The following is a 19,449-nucleotide window of genomic DNA, read 5'->3' on the forward strand; positions in this document are numbered from 1 at the left end:
TTAAGTTCCCTCCATGTTTTTTCATGTCTTTCTAATGCATTTATTTTTAGCACTGAATAATATTCCTGTCTGGATATACCATAGTTTATGTATATCAAGGTAAAGGACATCTTGGATATACATTAAACCATTGTCTGGATATACCATAGTTTATGTATATCAAGGTAAAGGACATCTTGGATATACATTAAACCATTGTCTGGATACACCATAGTTTATGTATATCAAGGTAAAGGACATCTTGGATATACATTAAACCATTGTCTGGATATACCATAGTTTATGTATATCTTGGATATACATTATACATTTACATTTAATGTATATCCATATACATTTAATGTATATCCAAGATATTGTCTGGATATACCATAGTTTTACCACAGTTTTATGTATATCCAGACAATGGTTTAATGTATATCCAAGATGTCCTTTACCTTCTGAAGTGAAGTTTGGTGATTGCTTTCAAGTTTTGACCATTACGATTAAGGATCAAATAAACATCTGGTGTGCAGGTTTTTGTGTGAACATTGGTTTTCAACTCCTTTGAGTAAATACTAGGAAGTGTGATTGCTGGATTATATGGTAAGAATATATTTCACTTTGCTAGAAACCACCAAACTATCTTTTAAAGTGCTGTAACATTTTGCATTCCCACCAGCAGTGAATGGGTGTTCCTATTGCTCCACATCCTCGCCACATTTGCTATGGTCAGTGTTCTGGATTCTGGTCATTCTAATAGATATGTAGCAGTATCTCACTGTTGTTATAATTTGCATTTCCCTGTGAAATATGATGTGGAATATGTTTTCATATGTTTATTTGCCATCTGCAGGTCTTCTCTGGTGAAGTGCTGTTATTTGGAGCATTTTAAATCAGGTTGTTTGTGCCCTTCTTGTTGAGTTTTAAGAGTTCTCTGTATATTTTGGATAACAGTCCTTAATCAGGACTTTCACAAATGTTTTCTCCCAGTCTGTGACTTGTCTTCTCATTCTCTTGACATTGTCTTTTTGCAGACCAGAAGTTTTCAATTTTAATAAATTCAGATTATCAATTAATTCTTTCATGGGTCGTACCTCTGTATCTAAAGAGCCAAACCCAACATCATCTAGACTTTCTTCTATGTTATCTTTTAAGAGTTTTATAGTTTTGTTTTTTACATTTAGGTGTATGATACATTTTGAGTTAATATTTGTGACACTCTGTGCCTAGATTCTTTTTTTTTCATGATTAGTTGTCTATATTTATTGGGTCCATTTCTGGGCTCTTTATTGTGTTCATTTGATCTATTTGTTTATTCTTTCACTAATATCATACTGTCTCGATTACAATAGCTTTGTGGTAAATCTTGAGTCAGGTAGTGTCAGTCTTCTGTGTTCTTCTCCTTCAATATTGTGTTGGCTATTCTGAGTCTTTTGTTTCTTCACAAACCTTAGAATCAGTTTGTTATTACCTACAAAATAACTTGCTAAGCTTTTTATTAGCATTGCATTAAATCTATAGATCAAGTTGAGAAGAACTGACATCTTGATAATATTGAGTCATCCTATTTATGAACATAGAATATCTCTCCATTTATTTAATTCCTCTTTGATTTCTTTCATCAGAATTTGATAATTTTTCTCATATAGATTTTGTACATATTTTGTTAGATTTATGCTTAAGTATTTCATTTTTGGGGGTGTTAGTATAAATGGTATTGTCTTTTCAATTTAAAATTTCACTTATTTATTGCTAGTATATAGGAAAGTGATTAACTTTCGTATATCAACCTGTGTCCTGGAACTTTCCTATATTTGCTTATTAGTTCCAGGAGCATTTTTGTGATTCTTTCAGATTTTCTATATAGCTGATTATGTCATCTGTGAACAACTGTTTTATTACTTCCTTCTCAATCTGTATACTTCTTATTTGTTTTTCTTGTCTTATTGCATTAGCTAGGACTTAAATTTTTTCTTTTTTTTTTTTTTTTTTTTTGAGACGGAGTCTCGCTCTGCTGCCAGGCTGGAGTGCAATGGCATGATCTCGGCTCACTGCAACCTCCGCCTCCCAGGTTCAAGCAATTCTCCTGCCTCAGCCTCCTGAGTAGCTGGGACTACAGGCACACGCCACCACACCCAGCTAATTTTTGTATTTTTAGTAGAGACGGGGTTTCACCATATTGGCCAGGATAGGCTCGATCTCTTGACCTTGTGATCTGCCCGCCTCGGCCTCCCAAAGTGCTGGGATTACAGGTGTGAGCCACCGCGCCTGGCCGGACTTAAATTTTTAATCAGTGTTCTGAGTTGTCACAACTGTTCCTCTTTCCTGAATAACATCCACCATGCCCTTTCTCCAGGAAAAAAAAAATTTAGTGATGGATGCACTGCTAGGCTTAAAAACAATTGCTACATGTGACATCTGATATAATGTTGCCAATAATGAAAAACAGAAGCTACTTGGAAAAGCCAAAGAACACTGAGTAATGTAAGCATCAACATTTGCACATTTAAGTCTGGTGCAGTGGCTCACACTTGTAATCCCATCATTTTGGGAGGTTGAGGCAAGAAGATTGCTTGAGTCCATTAGTTCTAGGCTTCAGTCTAGATTGTGACTGCACCACTGCACTCCAGCTTAGGCAACAGAGCAAGGCCCTGTCTCTTAAATAAATAAATACATAGTTTTCAAAAAGCTCATTAAAAAAAATCCTTGCATCTTTAGATAATTTATGTATTGAGAAAATGTGGAAAGTACCTATAAGGAAATACTGCTGACGTCCTTTCCATATCAATTTTGAAAATAATCCATAACAGACTTATTGATGGCAGGGCTCAGCAACACTAGGGGATGGGTTGACCATCAACAAGAGAGAATGTGACTTCTAGTTTCCCTTCAATGTGAATTCCCTTTCTTCAAATGAAGTTCCATCTTGGGCAAGTCAAGTGACCTTAGACATGTCAAATCACCTGTGAGCCCTTTCATCTTCATTTATAAAGTGAGAGAATATGCTCTAAAACATTTCTAAAGATCCTGCTGTCTTAAACTCTATCTCAGTTTCCTCATCTGAAGACTGGGGCTATTATAATGGCACGTAACACAATGCACTGTTGTGAGAATTATAAAAGACAATAAATGCATATATTATGCTTCTAACACAGGGAAACATTCAGTAAATGAAAGTACTATTATTTTTTTTTAACTCCATCTGTCTAAGAAATTAGAGTGATTATTATCTGTTCTAACTTTTTTAACCCTTAGAAGTCAATTATTTTATAATCTACTAAATTGCATTGGTCTTTTTAATCCTAACTTAACACTTCTCCTATTTCTCAGGTAAATTATGATCAATCCCTTCCATGGACTTCACTTCACCTGACTTTCTGCATCTTCTTCCCCAAATCCCCACATTTTAGGTCTTCTTGCTCAGTCCACCCTCCTTTGAATGCCCTTTCAGAACGCTTGGTCACTCCCATGCTCAGAAAGCAAGGTGTCATGCCTGGCATGGTGGCTTATGCCTGTAATCCCAGCACTTTGAGAGGCCGAGGTAGGTGGATCACTTGAGGTCAGGAGTTCGAGACCAGCCTGGCTAACATGGTGAAACTCCATGTTTAAAAAAAAAAAAAAAAAAGAAAAGAAAACAAGGTGTCAAATCTTCACCGCTCTCCAAAATTTTAGTTCCATATCTCCAGTTGCCCCAAAGCCATGCATATTTGAATGGTTTTCCTTCATTTTACCACTTCTAAAGCATAATTCCTCATTTTACCTAAAATTCGTGTCTGCCTCAAGCATCTCTTTTGTTGTCAGTAACTCTTATTATTTGCATGTATTTTTTGTACAGATAAATTATATTACCAAATATTCGATCAGAGAAAAGATCATCTTAAATTCCACCGGCTCAACCCAATCACTGTGCTAACTGAGTTGTAGTTCTTGCCAATCTTTTTCATCATATATTTTTTTGTCCCATAATCAGAGTTTCCAATTCCCATTGTATCTTGCTTATAATTCTAAGTATTCCCTAAGGATTTTCGGTGTTAAAAAAAAGCCTTCATAATAGATTATTGTATAACTATTCTCTGTTTCTAGTAATTCTGCCCCCATTTCAATCTAGTAATTCTGCCCCCAGTTTAATCTTATTCACAGCACTGTTTTATGCATCTTTCATGTACTCAAGAACCTTGGGTATTTTGTTTTGTTTTGTTTTGTTTTGTTTTTTAAAGAGGCATCTCATTCTGTGGCCCAGGCTGGAGTGCAGTGCAGTGGCACAATCTTGCCTCCGGGGTTCAAGCAATAGTCCCACCTCAGCCTTCCCAAGTAGCTAGGATTACAGGTGTGTCTCACCACACCCAGCTAATTTCTGTATTTTTAGTAGAGATGGGGTTTCACCATGTTGGCCAGACTGATCTTGAACTTGTGACATCAAACGATCCACCCACCTTAGCCTCCCAAAGTGCTGGGATTATGGGCGTGAGCCACCACACCTAGCCAAGAACCTTGGGTGATTCTTTACTGTTCAGAAAATGAAGACGAGGCTCCTCAGTAAAGCACTGAAGGCCCTCCTCAAACCAGAATCCATCCTTTTTAGCCTCTTCTCCTATGTAGGCCAAACTCCACTACTGATTTATTCCAAACATCAAAATGGTGATTGCCTCAGTGCTATCCTTCAAACCATTCCTCCTACATATAATGCCCACCTCCCCTTCTATGCTTCTTTTAGTACAGGTGCTGTTCTACCCCTCCCTGTCACAGATCCCGAGGCTACCCCAGCTGACCCACCCATTGTGGTTACTCTCTTCTCTCTTTGAACAATTTCCTCTTGTTATAATACCTGAGCTACTCATTTGACAAGCTCCAAGACCTTATCTTCTACTTTAATATGTCCTCAGAGTTCAGTACAAAGGGCGTGCTCAATAAATATTTATTAATGATGATGATAGTGCCCACTGTCAGCACAGCTGTTCTGCTTTCTATGATAATGAGAAAGCATTAGGGAGAAAATTCACTCTAGTCCTCCTTAAATGCTGCCAAAAGTCCTGCAAGAGTCACATACATCCTAATCAATAGCATAGACATAATCAGTGTGGAAGGAAGGAAGAGAGGAAGGGAGGAAGGAAAGAAGGAAGGAAGGAAGGAGAGAAAAGGAAAGAGGGAAGGGAAGAACAGAGGGAAGGAAGGAAAGAAAAGAGGGAGAGCAGAAGAGGGAGGGAGAGAAAGAGAAGGGAAGGGAAAGAGAAAGAAGAAGGAAGGAAAGGGAAGGAAAAAAGGAATGAAAAGAATCAAGGCTTATTTTGCATTTTTACATGATATATTTTATTTATGATATAGCAGAGATAAATATGAAGCATTCTATTATAAAATGTCTTGAGACTCAGACAGCTTTAACAGTGAGTAGCAGACGAGTCCAAATTGGGACCCAGGCTTTGTAAACCCAGCCAATGCATTTTAGTCATCTCATAAGCAGTATAATACGATGACTGAAAGCTTGGGCTCCCAGGTGGTGTTGCCTAGGATAAAATTTCCACTCCACCAACTACTAGTTGCACGATTACGGGCAAGTCATTCAATTTTCTGTGCCACAGTTTACCCATCTGTGAACGAAGGCAATAGCAGTGTTGTTCTGAAAAATGTTTAACAAATGGCTCTCACCCTAAAATCTCTGATTTGTAGCATATTTTAATTTTCTCCCATGATGGCTGATTTCAAGCTACCAACAGGCTCACAAAATTCCTGAAAGTGTAATAATCGGCTCTTAAGGGTACCATCCTTCCAGGGTTGCTGTTAATATTCCCTGAGTTTGTACATACAAAGCACTTAGGACTGGCCTTGGCACATCATACACTCAGTCTGATAAATATTCACTATTTTTGTTATACCATTTTAGCTTGCTTTCTTCTATGGAAATGGAGGATAGAAATAGTATTATTGAAAAAAGCAGTTGCCTTGCTTTTAGTTCATTTCAGCCTCTTCCTAATCACATGCTTTATGTTCACTACTGCCAAGCAGCCCCATTGACTTATTTGAATTTTCTTTCCTTTTCCTTAATTCATTTTTTTTTGGAGCATTCTAAGAATCAGAGGACTGGCTTAAAGCCACATACCAGGGCAAAAAAAAAAAAAAAAAAAAAAAAAATTATAAAAAGTAAGGATAATCCCAACTGAATAATTTCCCCTGAATAATCATTTTAAGAAAGGCTTAAGTACTACCTCAAATAACTAGATATAAAAGTTTGTTTTGGATACAATTACTTTTTGCCCATTTTGAGGGAGATTATGAATTGTCCTCCACCTACCCTCTTTTCAAAATAATTTTATTCCCCAGTGTTCTTCTGACACAAAATAAATAAGAATTTTCATTAAAAAGAATCTCAAATTATATTAATCTGAACAGTGTGACTTTCTACTTTTTTATTTCTGTGGGCATATCCATGATTTCCACTTATAAAATATCTGCTTACGAATATTATAATTTGCTGGTGTTTCCTCAGAACTAATACTTAGTCAATAAACGTTGGCTATCTATAGGAAACATGTTGTTTTTCAACCAAATGTTGGCTAGCCAATAGCTCTGTTCCTGCGCTAAAAGCAATTATCTTGCTCTTTCTTGCTGGGATGTTTTGTCACTCCCTTCTTTTACAACTTTTGAATTCACCATTTCCTTCTCCCACGCGTAAAATTGCAACTTTGCTTTTGTGAACTTTCCTGTGTTCTCAGCCACTTCCCCCATTGTTTCTTTCCTCCTCGTTGCTATTTGTTACCTCTCTTCAACAGCTAGAAAATCTTTAAATTACCAAGAGTGCCTCCTTTTATCACTGGAGGGAGAAGAGACATTGAAAAGTTGAGGCTGCAATCCCTGCAAGCCACCTGCTTGACTTCTCCCTCTCTAGAGAAAACAGAAGTCTCTTCCGATCTTCTGCCTCCCATGTCTCCCCCTCCCCCACAACAACCCTGGCATGTAACATAAGTGGAATCATAGAGTATTTGTTTTTCTGTGAGTGGATTATTTCACTGAGCATAATGCCCGTGAGTTTCTAGCACATTGTAGCATATGACAGTTTTTTCTTCCCTTTTAAGGCTGAATTACATTCCATTTTATGTATATACAACCTTGTGCTTACCTCTTCATCTGTTAATAAATACGTGGGTTGCTTTCACTTTCTGGCCATTGCACATAATGCTGCTGCTATGAACACAGGTATACAGATGCCTGTTCTGGTTCCTGCTATCAATTCTTTTGGGTACAGATCTGGAAGTGAAATCTCTGGATCATATCATAATTCTATTTTTAATGTTTTGAGGAACTGGCGTAATTTTTTCATAATGGCTGTACCACTGTATATTCCTGCCTCCAGCATACAAGGGTTTCTAATTTATCCACATCCTTTCCAGCACTTGTTATTTTCTGGTTTCTGATTTTTATTTTTTTGAATTGATAGTAGCCATTCTAATGGGTATGAAATGATATCATCTAACATTTTTATATTACTGATCTTCATTGAAAACCAGTATGTTTTTAAGCAAAAAACTAAATGTTAAATTTCTATCATTCGCCATGTTGATCTTATGCTCATAATCTTCAGAATCCCTTGAATTCTGGTTGTTACTGCCATTTTCATTTTTGCACTGAGGCACACGACTTGGTGTCCAAGACAAAATCAGAGACTGCAAAATCTATTTAAATTCTGTGATGTGCTTGCTAACAACATCTCTCCACTTTTTCCATGGTAAATGCCACCCTGAAGGACCCTCTAGGCTTGGTCATACCTCTCTCCAGCTGGGGGGGCAGTAGGCCACTTCTCCCTGCACACGGAACCTGCTTATGGTTGACCTATTTCCTTTTTGTCAGCGTTATCAAGGCATAATATATACTTAAGTGTAAAATTTGATGAGTTCCGACAAATCTGTGGAGTATTGAAACCACCACCACGATCATAATATAGAATATTTTAAGGGGTCATTATTTGATTTCTCTGCCTTAATGAATTCAACAAAACACAAACCTGATATATATATAGACTATTGTTAACAGTAGTATAAACTACTGTTCACAGGCAATAAACAATATCACTCCCATATCTGTATCCATGTCCTGTTGCTGCTAAGAGATTCTTCAGAATACAAAAGGGAAATGGGAAAGGTGTAGAGAGGAGCCCATAGGAGAGGACAGGAGAGAAAGGAAGAGAGGAGGAAATAGTATGTTTATTCTAACTTAACATATCTACATAAGAATAACACTAGACTATTACTATGATTTTGTTTTTTCCTCCATCTATAGTAAATGGCTATGTCCCTGTGGTCTGAGTAATTTATCTTTCGCAAAACAGTTTTTTGTTTTTTTGGGTTTTTTTTTTGCCTAGTATCGTACCTATGGACTCGTAAGTAGGTTAGCTTACTTACTTGCTTTCTTCCTTCTTTTCTTTTTGTTTCTTTTCAGAGATGCTACTTTCTGAAATGTGGTTATTTACTTCTTCTTAACAATTTACTTTGAAATGTCACTTCTCAATGGAGGAGCATTTATATTGGTGACATCAAATTCACTTATATTCTATGAGTTTTATTTTTTATTCAACAAATACGTATTGAGCATTTACTCTGCACAGGATATTCCATTATTCCTTCAGGAATTTTATTTTACATCCAACAAACTCTTTACTTAGCATTTACTATGTATTAGGCAAGTCTTTCTCTTATCTTGCTTAGAGCTAAATTAGAAACGAAGTTTTTTCCTTTTCCTGCACTATCTAGGATGCCTTCGCATATATGTAGTCCATAACTGTACGTGGCATTTGTTAACATTTTCCCTCTACACAAATAGCATTGTGTTCTTTAGTTCAAGCAAGACTTGGAATTTGTCAGATTTTTTTCCAGTTTTCTTCAGAGCTTATTATTTGCCTTTATGTATTTTGCAATTTTGCTTAAACTGTTTTAATTAGAGTTCTCAGGTCTGTTAAGTTAAAGTTAATTTAAAGACTTCTATCCCAAATATTTTTGTCTACATATAACTCAATCACATTCTGGCACTTCTGAAGTTTCAATCTTGGGACCTAATTCTAACACTAAAATGATGCCTTGTCTATTCTGATGCTTGAGTCTCCAATATCCAGTTTCCTCTGAAATCCCAATAGTTCTTTGTGTGTAATAGGTGACCAATAATGACTTATAGAATTTTAAAAGTCAAAAGAACTTTGTGGATCAAAAACATAGGGGTAAATTGTCATGATCTTGAATTTGGCAATGGTTTCTTAGATACGACACAAAAAGCATAAACAACAAACAATAAAGGAATAAATGGAACTTCATCAAAATTAAACATTTTTATACTTCAAAGGACACTATCAAGAAAATGAAAAGACAGTCCACAGAATAGGAGACAATATTTGCAAATCATCTATCTGGTAAGAGTTTAGTATCCAGAATATAAAAGAACTCTTAGTACTCAACAACAAAAAGATAAACAACCTGCTTAAAAAATAGGCAAAGAAGGTCGGGCGCGGTGGCTCACGCCTGTAATCCCAGCACTTTGGGAGGCTGAGGCGGGTGGATCACGAGGTCAAGAGATCAAGACCATCCTGGTCAACATGGTGAAACCCCGTCTCTACTAAAAAAAAAAAAAAAAAAAAATTAGCTGGGCATGGTGGTGTGTGCCTGTAATCCCAGCTACTCAGGAGGCTGAGGCAGGAGAATTGCCTGAACCCAGGAGGCAGAGGTTGCAGTGGGCCAAGATCGCGCCATTGCATTCCAGCCTGGGCAACAAGAGCGAAACTTCGTCTCAAAAAAAAAAAAAAAAAAAAAAAAAAATTGGCAAAGAAATTGAACAGACATTTTTCCAAAGAGGTATATAAGATGATGGCAGTGATGATGGTGTCAAGGCTTTTCAAATGAAGCAACTGAGCAAGAGCCTTAGTGGATTGATTAATTGATCCATTGATTAAAATTTTTTTGAGTGCCCCTTTTGTGATTAGCACTGTGCTAGGCTAGGAATTCAGTAATGGACAAAAACAGATGCTGCCCATCTCTCATGAGACATGCTTTTGAGAGAGAGATAGACACTAACCAAGTCATCAACCAACTGCAGACTGAGGTGAATCCTATGAAGTAAAGAAACACTTTTCTATGAATGTGCAGAATAAAGAAACTTAATCTAGACTAAGGTTCAGAGAAGGCTTCCTTCTTGGAGCAATTTTTGAACTGAGATCTGTGGAATGGGTAGGACAGTTAGGCAAGCAATTTAAGAAGAGAGGCCAGAATGTGCAAAGCCTATGGCAGAGGAAACATGACATTCAAGAGCATTCAAGAAAGGCCGAGGCTGGTGGATCATGAGGTCAAGAGATCGAGACCATCCTGGTCAACATGGTGAAACCCCATCTCTACTAAAAGTACAAAAAATTAGCTGGGCATGGTGGCGTGTGCCTGTAATCCCAGCTACTCGGGAGGCTGAGGCAGGAGAATTGCCTGAACCCAGGAGGCGGAGGTTGCGGTGAGATGAGATTGCGCCATTGCACTCCAGCCTGGGTAACAAGAGCGAAACTCCGTCTCAAAAAAAAAAAAAAGAAGAGCTGCATAAAGAGAAGATGAGGCTGGAGAGACAAGCAGGGCCTGGTAGGGCCCCCTACATAGGCCCTGATAAGGATACTGTTCTTTTTCTTATGAGTGATAGGAGTAGGGGTGGATCATGGTTTTCTTTATCCTGGCAGTCAAGAATGGACTGGAAGGGGCAAGAGTAGATGTGGAGTAAAGTAGAAGTTAGGAAGCTTTTGTGGTCATCCAGGGAATAGATGATGGTGTTTGATGGTGATAGAGATGGGGAGAAATTGCGCTAGACCTCTAGAACAGGAGCAGAGTTAAAAAAGAGAAGAAGCCTGGCCAGGCAGACCAACACCATGCACAGAGACATGGAGGCATTAAAGCATGAAGCAGAAGTTGAGTTTGGCAAACCCTTAGGTCACTATGGCAGGATCCATGGAAAGGCCATGGGAAGGTGTTGGAAAGGTCTACAGGAATCAGATCAACATGGAGCTCATTGGCAAGTTTGGACCATATCTTGGTGGACATGGGAAACTGTAAAGCCATTTAAGAAGGCAAATGGGACTATCAGATTCACATTTACAAAGATCATTCCGGGGTGGCAGAGAATAGATTTAAGAAGAGTAAAGAACAGATAATCTTGAATATTAAACCAGGAAACTGGGTAGGGGGTGGTTGCAACTGCTCAACATGAGAACTAATGAGGATCTGGACCACACAGTGTCATTAGGATGGGAGAATGGGATGCATGTAATACTACTTCTGAGACAGGACCAATTGATAATCACAATAGGCATGATTTATTAAGCCCATGGCACATGTACAAACCCTTATCTTCTTACCTACTGTCTCATGGGTCCCTGCCTACTTAGTGGCTATGGCACTAAATAAATGAAAAGATGCCATTGGAACAGACAACATTCTGCTGCCAGAAGTTCTCCTCATTTTGATGTGACACTGTCATCCATGTAAACTTCCAGTTCTTTAAGGAGAAGGATGATGTTTTATTCCCTATTTCATGCCTCACCTCTGTTGCCATGTTTGCCTCAAAAGAAGAGAGAGGTTCAATAAAATACTTGAACAAATAAGTATCTGACTTCAAAAGGCTTATTTCTCAGTCTACTCGCCACACTACTAACATCAAGGGGTAAAAATAAACACGTGCTAGAGAATTATGGAACTCTGAAGACCTCACTGCCTAACTTGGTGATGTCTTAGCTACCTTTTAAGACAAAACATTGCCCTCATTCTGCTCATGTGCATAAAAATCTGTCATTCGCATCACCAAGGTGTGTTGGTTTTGACGGATGTTCCACTGCCAGATCTATTGTCATGTACACAGTGGGGGAAACCAATATGTGATTTAAATGAATTTAAAAAACTATCTCAAGCTCAAAACACCTATGAATAGACTGTCACAACAACATTCAAGAAAAATGGGTGCAAAAGTTTATTTGAACTTGTCTTTCAAGTTGTGTCAACTCCATCTCAAGGGTTCTACAACAAAATGAAGGATGTCCTTTTTTCTCACAATGTACCTGGCTTGTCTGATATAAATTCTATTTATCAGACCTCCTATCTTCGATGACATAAGCAGATCCCATTGGAAAATCTTGTTCTGAGACTACTTGCTCAGAAAATTTTAGTCTCAGAAAATTTAGTTAAGACATAATTCCCAAAAGGCAAGGCTTTGAAGATATTGGGGTTAGGGATAAAGCAATGAGACACAATTCAGAGATTAGAACTTATATTACCAGTGTTTAAAGCTTAATAAAGGCTTTAACAAAGAACAGTTAGATAAGTCTCAGAAAGGAATCAGAGCAAAAGAAAAAAGTTTATTTGATGTGTGAACACTAAATAATCTCTAAATATGCATTGCTATGTGTATAAAATTTATACATGCCTATCAGCCAGTTTGGTCTGCTAATTATGATACAAAGATATGGAAGAAAGATCATAAAATTTCTTTTAGAATTAATTTGTACAATCCAAGAGATACATGCTAACATTGTTGCATGGCAAAATCTTACAGAGCTATAGGATTATTATTTCCCTTTATGGTCTAAGGCGACTTTGACACTAGCTGGCCTTCCTATTGCTGATTTAGGAGGCAGAAATGGGAGAGTATGGTAGCAATAAGTGTTCGGAGAGGAGTAGGAAGAAAAAAGACCCGGGTAATGTATGGGGTGACATGGAATATTGTGTCCTGGGCTGTGTTAGTAAGCAATCTTGTTCTCTGTCTTCCAATTAGTAGGAGCAAGAACTCAGCCACCAACAGGAGCTCTGCGGGCAGTGAAGACAGGGAGGTCAGGCTATCTGTTCTCCTGGTTGAGCTTCCAGGCAGCATGCCTCTACCCAAGGCCACAGTTTTTCTGGAGGCAGGGGAGGGGGTGTCATCTTTTTTTTTTTTTTTAATTGTACTTTAGGTTCTGGGATACATGTGCAGATCATGCAGGATTGTCGCATAGGTACATACATGGCAAGGTGGTTTGCTGCCTCCATCCCCCTCATCACCTATATCTGGTATTTCTCCCCTCATTATTCCTCCCCACCCTCCCCACTCCTGTTGTCCCTCCCCTAGTCCCCCCCTACTGACTGCAGTATGTGATGCTCCCCTCCCTGTGTCCACATGTTCTAATTGTTCAACACCTGCCTAAGAGTGATACCATATGGTGTTTGGTTTTCTGTTCTTGTGTCGGTTTGCTGAGAATGATGGTATCCAGGTTCATCCATGTCCCTATGAAGGACACGAACTCATCTTTTTTTATGGCTGCGTAGTATTCCATGGTGTATATGTGCCACATTTTCTTTATCCAGTCTATCGATGATGGACATTTGGATTGGTTCCAGGTCTTTGCTGGGGGTCTTGTATCATCACTTGCCCTGGGTTCTGCTGAAACTTGCTCCTTCCTCACTCTCTCATGCCTATAGCTGCTAATGGTTCTCCACAATTGCTATCCCTGAAATGCTTGCAGTGGTGAAGATCTACTCTGTTGGTTTCCTTGAGCTATGCCCATACCTTTGTAAATGTCCCTTCATTAACATGCCTCAAAACCCTTTTGAAGGTACCGGCTGCTTTTTGCTTGGAACTCTGACTGACGCAATTGTTTTCTAACATAAATGGAGCATTAAGCTCTAACAAGGTAATTTTGGTAAATCCCAAGGAGATAAGGCAACAGTTTTTACTGACCTCTTCCTTTGGCCTTAGTAATAAAAAGAAAATCTTAAAATATAATCTGTGGTTAATTATTGATAGAATAATGTTATCCTAATCAGTGCCTGCTCTTCTCTGGTAAACCCAGCTTCTCAATTAACTTTAAAAAAAATTATGGAACAACTTTATGAATTAAGTTTTGAACACGTTAAATGTGAGATGCCTGATGGATAGTCTAATGGTAATACTTTCTAAGTGTTAAAGATGAAACTGTTTGCCCCTGAGAAAGTGAGTTCCACATTGCAGGCAATGTCCAGGCAGCAGCTGGAAAAGCAATGAATCACTTGTTGAGCTTCCTGATTTTAAGGTCTTTTCCAATGGGTACTTTTACAATTTTAAGCCATAATGTTCTATCACCATAATGTTTATTATGAAAATGTTGGCTATTCAGTTGGATATTTTAATAAAATGGTACATGAACAATATACATATGTCTGTATGTATATTTATGCACAAAAATCTTAAAGAATGTTTCTATCTTCAGTATGACATGGTGGAAGCTCTGGTCTCTAGACAGAGCTAAACCTCTGTCTCCCTGCCAGCTCTCAACAGAAAGCTGTATGTCCTATGGAAGTTACTTAACATCTCTGAGTCTCAGTTTTCTCACATTTTTCTCATAGAGCAATGGTGAGAATTCAATGAGCTAACATCTAGAACAAATTTAGGTATTCAATAAAGGTTTCACATTCACCATTAAACTGTTCTTCCTGTTACATTAATTAATAGTGCAAAGATAAATAAGAATGTGTTTAAGAATTCTTTTCTAAATGGAAAAACCACAAAGTAATGATCAACACCTCAACTTTAGCATCTCACAACATGACATGACCCGGCAGATACATTGTTGAAGGAGGAGCCTTTCCCGAGAGAGCCAATATTTTAAAATACTATAAACAAATTCTCTTTTTATAGTGCCACTATCCATCTTATAGCCATTTTGTACTTAAAATATCAAAAAATTATAAGCCAGGCATTATTATCTCTATTTATAAAGGAAAGAATTTTTAAAGGGCAGATAACTCATTCATAATCCTATAGGAAGTAGTCTTTCCACTAACTCATCGGGACATTTTACACTGGTTGAGAAAACAAGACGAAAAGATTTAAAAAATTTAAAAATCAACTTACATATAGCAGCATAGACATGTTACATGAGTTAAGCCAACTCATTTCTAAGTACATTTAAGAATTTGTGGAGTGGGAAAATCTCCCTGCTCCATAAATTCTTGGGTGGGGTAGTCTGGCAATAAGAGAAACGCGTAGCCTGTACGTTCAGCACACCAGCAGAAACGAAACCAAATCCTGACTCCTTCACATCCAAGTTGTGTCACTTTGGACAAACTATTCAGCTTTCTATGCCTCAACTCCTTCATCTGCAGAATGGAGGTTAAAATAGAACCTGCCCATTGGGTTATGATGAGGTTTGAATGAAACAATCTAGTTAAAGTGCTTATTAAAGCCCCTACTGCAGAGAAAGTGTTTAATAAATAAAGCTGTTAATATTACAAGACAAAGCAACAGCGTCCTACTGGAGAGCTAATTTGCCGAGATCCACAGAACTGGTTAGTGACAAAGAAGAGACCCGAGCCTAGTTCCTGTCCAGTGTCCTTCTGCTATGAATGAACCATTGCTTAATTAGGTTTTGAAACACAGGTGATAAGAACTTCAGCTAAAAGAAAGAATGAGGGCTAGATAATGCGCTATCTATCTGAAATCTATGGACGTTGCTTTTCTCAGAAGCAGACACGTCAGAAGTACCTATGAGAAAACATAAACAAATCACATTCCTTCCAAATGTTCCTGTCTTCCTTCTATGTGGGAGACTGCCTCACAGTTAAACACCTTATAACATGGTTCACTTGTGATTTCAGTGACCAAATCCCCTTCGACAGGTATAAAAAGGCACAGGCTCACAACACGTTTGGCTCTTACCGTGAGGCAAGAGCCAAAGTGATGCCACAGTGAGGCATCAGTGTAGACAGTTCTGGCAGGACGGAAATGGATGAGGAGATTCAAGAACCAAAGTAAAGCCTGCCATCATCTTCGAGACTAGCCTGTGCTCAGTTTTATACACACTCCTTAACTACTTTGAGTCACCAGGGACTCATCACTCTCAGCCTTAATTAAGAAAGCATTTTTCTAGTCACGTGTTGTAACCAGGAGAGCAGTAGTCTTACGACCAGTTACCATAACATCCTTGGCTAATAGGACAGGCTCTTTAACAATGCATTAAGGCTGAATGAATTTGGGCAATCAGGAATAAAATGATAGTGAAACTTTAAACAAGAGTGTGCTTAAGATGATTCTTCAGGCTTTTCCCTGATTAGTTTTCTTCTGTTAAAAGTATTTGTTGTTCATTTCCTTTTAAAAATCATTTCACATGGATCCTAATCAATTGCAGTGAGCACAAGTTGACCCAAAATCTTTATTAGGCTCTTGTGGCACCATCTTCCTGACTTTTCTTGGAATAAAAGTAGAGCCTCCCTGGGTTTAGAAACTGCTTTTCTGGTTAATGAGGACTGAACAGTTTTATTCCTAATTACAGTAGTCCCTTTTATAATGTCATGTTTCTAGGAGATTGGAACATTTGCATCTTTAAACGCCAAGCCAGCAAAAACAGTTGTAGCATATATTAAACTCTGAGTAATTATAATATTCTATTTAATTCCTTCAGACTAGGAGAGAGACTTCCACATGAACTGTCTGCAGATTCCCAGAGAGTAACAGAGGAGAACATTCCAGGATAATACTCATAAGATAGGACTGAGTTGAGAAAGCTGCAGTTCTGAGGACCTGCGTATTAACACAAGTGATGCAAGAGCCTAGGAGATGCCTTTCTCAGCTCTATCAGCCTGAGGAATCTATTCATTCCTCCTCTTTCTTAAAGAATAGGGCGGCCTCCAGCTGCTTCTCTGTTAAACATAAGGAATTTAAAACCCACCAGTTTAGAGGACCTTGCTTAGATTACATGTTTGGATTTTAGCCAACGTATATAGTGTTGATATGGAATTTTCAAAGTATATTACCCAGCAACATTCCTCTGCTGATTACTCCTTTTTGGCTCTGCATACTCAGTTTGTATTCTTCTAGTTGGTTCCTCTCTGTTTATATTTTATACCAGTTACTTAACTTCACCCTTAAAACCAGGAGGAGTTTGGTAATCACTTTTCCCCTTTAGCAAATATGATGGGCAGTAGCTGCCATCTCAACAACAGCAACAAAAGACAGAAGGAAATGATATATCCTTCCTTCACCTTGAGTCACTTTCCATACTCAAAATTGACCTTGAGTCACTTTTCATGCTAATTCAGGCAAGACTTACTTTTAGGAAGAGGCCAGCATGGTATGACGCTTCAGCTTGATGGCCAGCATGGCCACCTGTGTCATCTTTGAATCTCGGCTTCCACATCTGTAAAATGGATAACTCTCGGTAAAGATCAAGAGATAACACATACAAAGCACCAAACTTGGTACACAAGGTCATGTTTGCTACACATTAGTTGCCTTTCTCTTTCGTTTTAAGGTGGTCAGATGTATCACTTAAAAGTCTCCTAAGGAAAGACAATCTGCAATGGAGAACTCAAAAATTGTTAAGCAGTGAAAATGTTTTTTGGTAAGTAATTACAGAAAATTGGAGAACATTCTAAATATGAAACTTGTTTCACGTAATTCACCTGAGGCCTTTTAGGCAACAGGTGGCAAGAATAGCCTGTATAAGAAATGCATGATCCAGCAAGACAGTAGCATTTGCCTGCTTACCACCAGAGGACAACATCAGGCTATAATTATTGTGTAAATGCTCCTTATGAAATACTGGCCTCAGTGATGTCAGACCCCAAAAGAGATATGTAGTACTTTTTTTCCAAGAGCATCCAAAGAGGGGGCATAGTGTAGTGGAAAGAATATCGGCCTTTGACTCCACGTCCTGTTCCTATTTGCTAACTGAACATCTCTGAAATTGAGTTTTTTGGGTGTGTGTTTAATCTGTAAAATGTGAAAGGGAATTTTTGATTGCCTCGCAGGATGATTTGAAGCAGAGATTCTCAAACTTCAGCGTGTGCACAAAGAACCCGAAGACCTCGTGACAATGCAGTCTGGTTCAGGAAGCTTACAGTGGAGCCTGAGATTCTGCATTGCCAATAACTCCCAGGAGATGCTAGTGCTGCTGGTTTGAGGACTACATTTGAGAAGCAAGGATTTAGAGGATTGTATGAGATATTATACATGTAAGAAGGACTTGTAGACTGTTGGGTACAACAGGTAGAAGGGAATGCCATTAATAGCCATACAGTATTTGATTTAGAATGAAAGAATGTGAAAGTCAGTAGTGTTACATATTGTCTTCAATATGTATTTTCTCTAATATGTAACACTACTGACTTTCACATCCTTTCATTCTTCTTTTCACTGCTTCTAGGAGACCTGTTCAATAATTACTTTATTTTATTTTATTTCAATTACTTAACTTCACCCTTTAAACCGGGAGGAGTTTGGTAATCTCTTTTCCCCTTTGGCAAATATGATGAGTAGTAGCTGCCATCTCAACGATGGTGACAAAAGGCAGAAGGAAATGATACATCCTCCCTTCACCTTGAATCACTTTCAACACTCTTCTTTTAGTGCTTCTAGCAGTACCTGTTCAATAATTATTTTTTTTTAGTGTAGTTAAGATAGGGCCTATGGAATATACCATGCTTTGCACAGCATATATATATATATATATATATATATATATATATATATGAAAGAAGAAAAGGAGGGATAAAGGGAAGGAGGAAGGAAGGGCGAAAGGATAAAAATACATTCTGTTTTATAGTACAGGTGGATGTCTCCTCTTAGAGAAAAGGGAATGTCATAGAAAAAATGAAGGCAGACCATTGACATATTACATTGAATATATGAGGACAATCGTAAGTAAAGACAGATTAGTTTAAGATATTTACATTGATGATGGGGTAATTTAGGGATGGTATTATGAATAGATATGGCTTGTTAAATTTCCAGAAACTATCTGCAGATTCATCTATTTCAGGGGTCCCCAATGCCCAGGCCATGAACCGGTACTGGTTAGTGGCCTGTTAGGAACGAGGCCACAAAGCAGGAGGTGAGCTGTAGGTGAACGAGCATTATCACCTGAGTGCCACCTCCTGTAGGATCAGCAGCAGCATTAGATTCCTGCAGCAGTGCAAACCCTATTGTCAACTGCACATGTGAGGGATCTAGGCTGTGCATTCCTTATGAGAATCTAACTACTGCTGGATGATCTGAGGTAGAATAGTTTCATCCTGAAACCATCCCCACCCTACCAACCTGGTCCATGGAAAAACTGTCTTCCACAAAACTGGTTGGTCCCTGGTGCCAAAAAGGTTAGGACTGCTGGTATACTCTATCTCCCTGAAAGAGACATAAAAACATAGAGAAATTATTTTTGTCAAGAACATTTTTTTTTTTTTGAGACGGAGTCTCACTCTGTTGCCAAGCTGGAGTGCAGTGGTGCAATCTTGGCTCACTGCAACCTCTGCCTCCTGGGTTCAAGTGATTCTCCTGCCTCAGCCTCCTGAGTAGCTGGGACAACAGGTACGCACTACCACGCCCAGCTAATTTTTTTTTTGAGATGGAGTTTCACTCTTGTTACCCAGGCTGGAGTGCAATGGCACGATCTCGGCTCAACGCAACCTCCGCCTCCTGGGTTCAGGCAATTCTCCTGCCTCAGCCTCCTGAGTAGCTGGGATTACA

At 38.4% G+C, this 19,449-nt stretch overlaps 1 protein-coding gene across 1 annotated transcript in view; it reads right to left on the bottom strand.

The window, feature by feature from the left end:
- SMARCA2 (SWI/SNF related, matrix associated, actin dependent regulator of chromatin, subfamily a, member 2) overlaps positions 1-19,107 on the bottom strand; it is a 211,045-nt gene extending 191,938 nt beyond the window's left edge. Inside the window, exons 1-2 of the mRNA XM_064361484.1 lie at positions 19,024-19,107; positions 17,036-17,122 (exon numbers count right to left, since the gene is read on the bottom strand). The gene's annotated coding sequence lies outside the window, so the exon portion shown is untranslated. The remainder of the gene's footprint in view (positions 1-17,035; positions 17,123-19,023) is intronic.
- Positions 19,108-19,449: the final 342 nt, after the last annotated feature.

This window comes from Aotus nancymaae, unplaced genomic scaffold (genome assembly GCF_030222135.1).
Source record: "Aotus nancymaae isolate 86718 unplaced genomic scaffold, 86718_ANA_hifiasm-v0.15.2.pri h1tg000041l, whole genome shotgun sequence".
Classification (NCBI taxonomy): Eukaryota; Metazoa; Chordata; class Mammalia; order Primates; family Aotidae; genus Aotus; species Aotus nancymaae.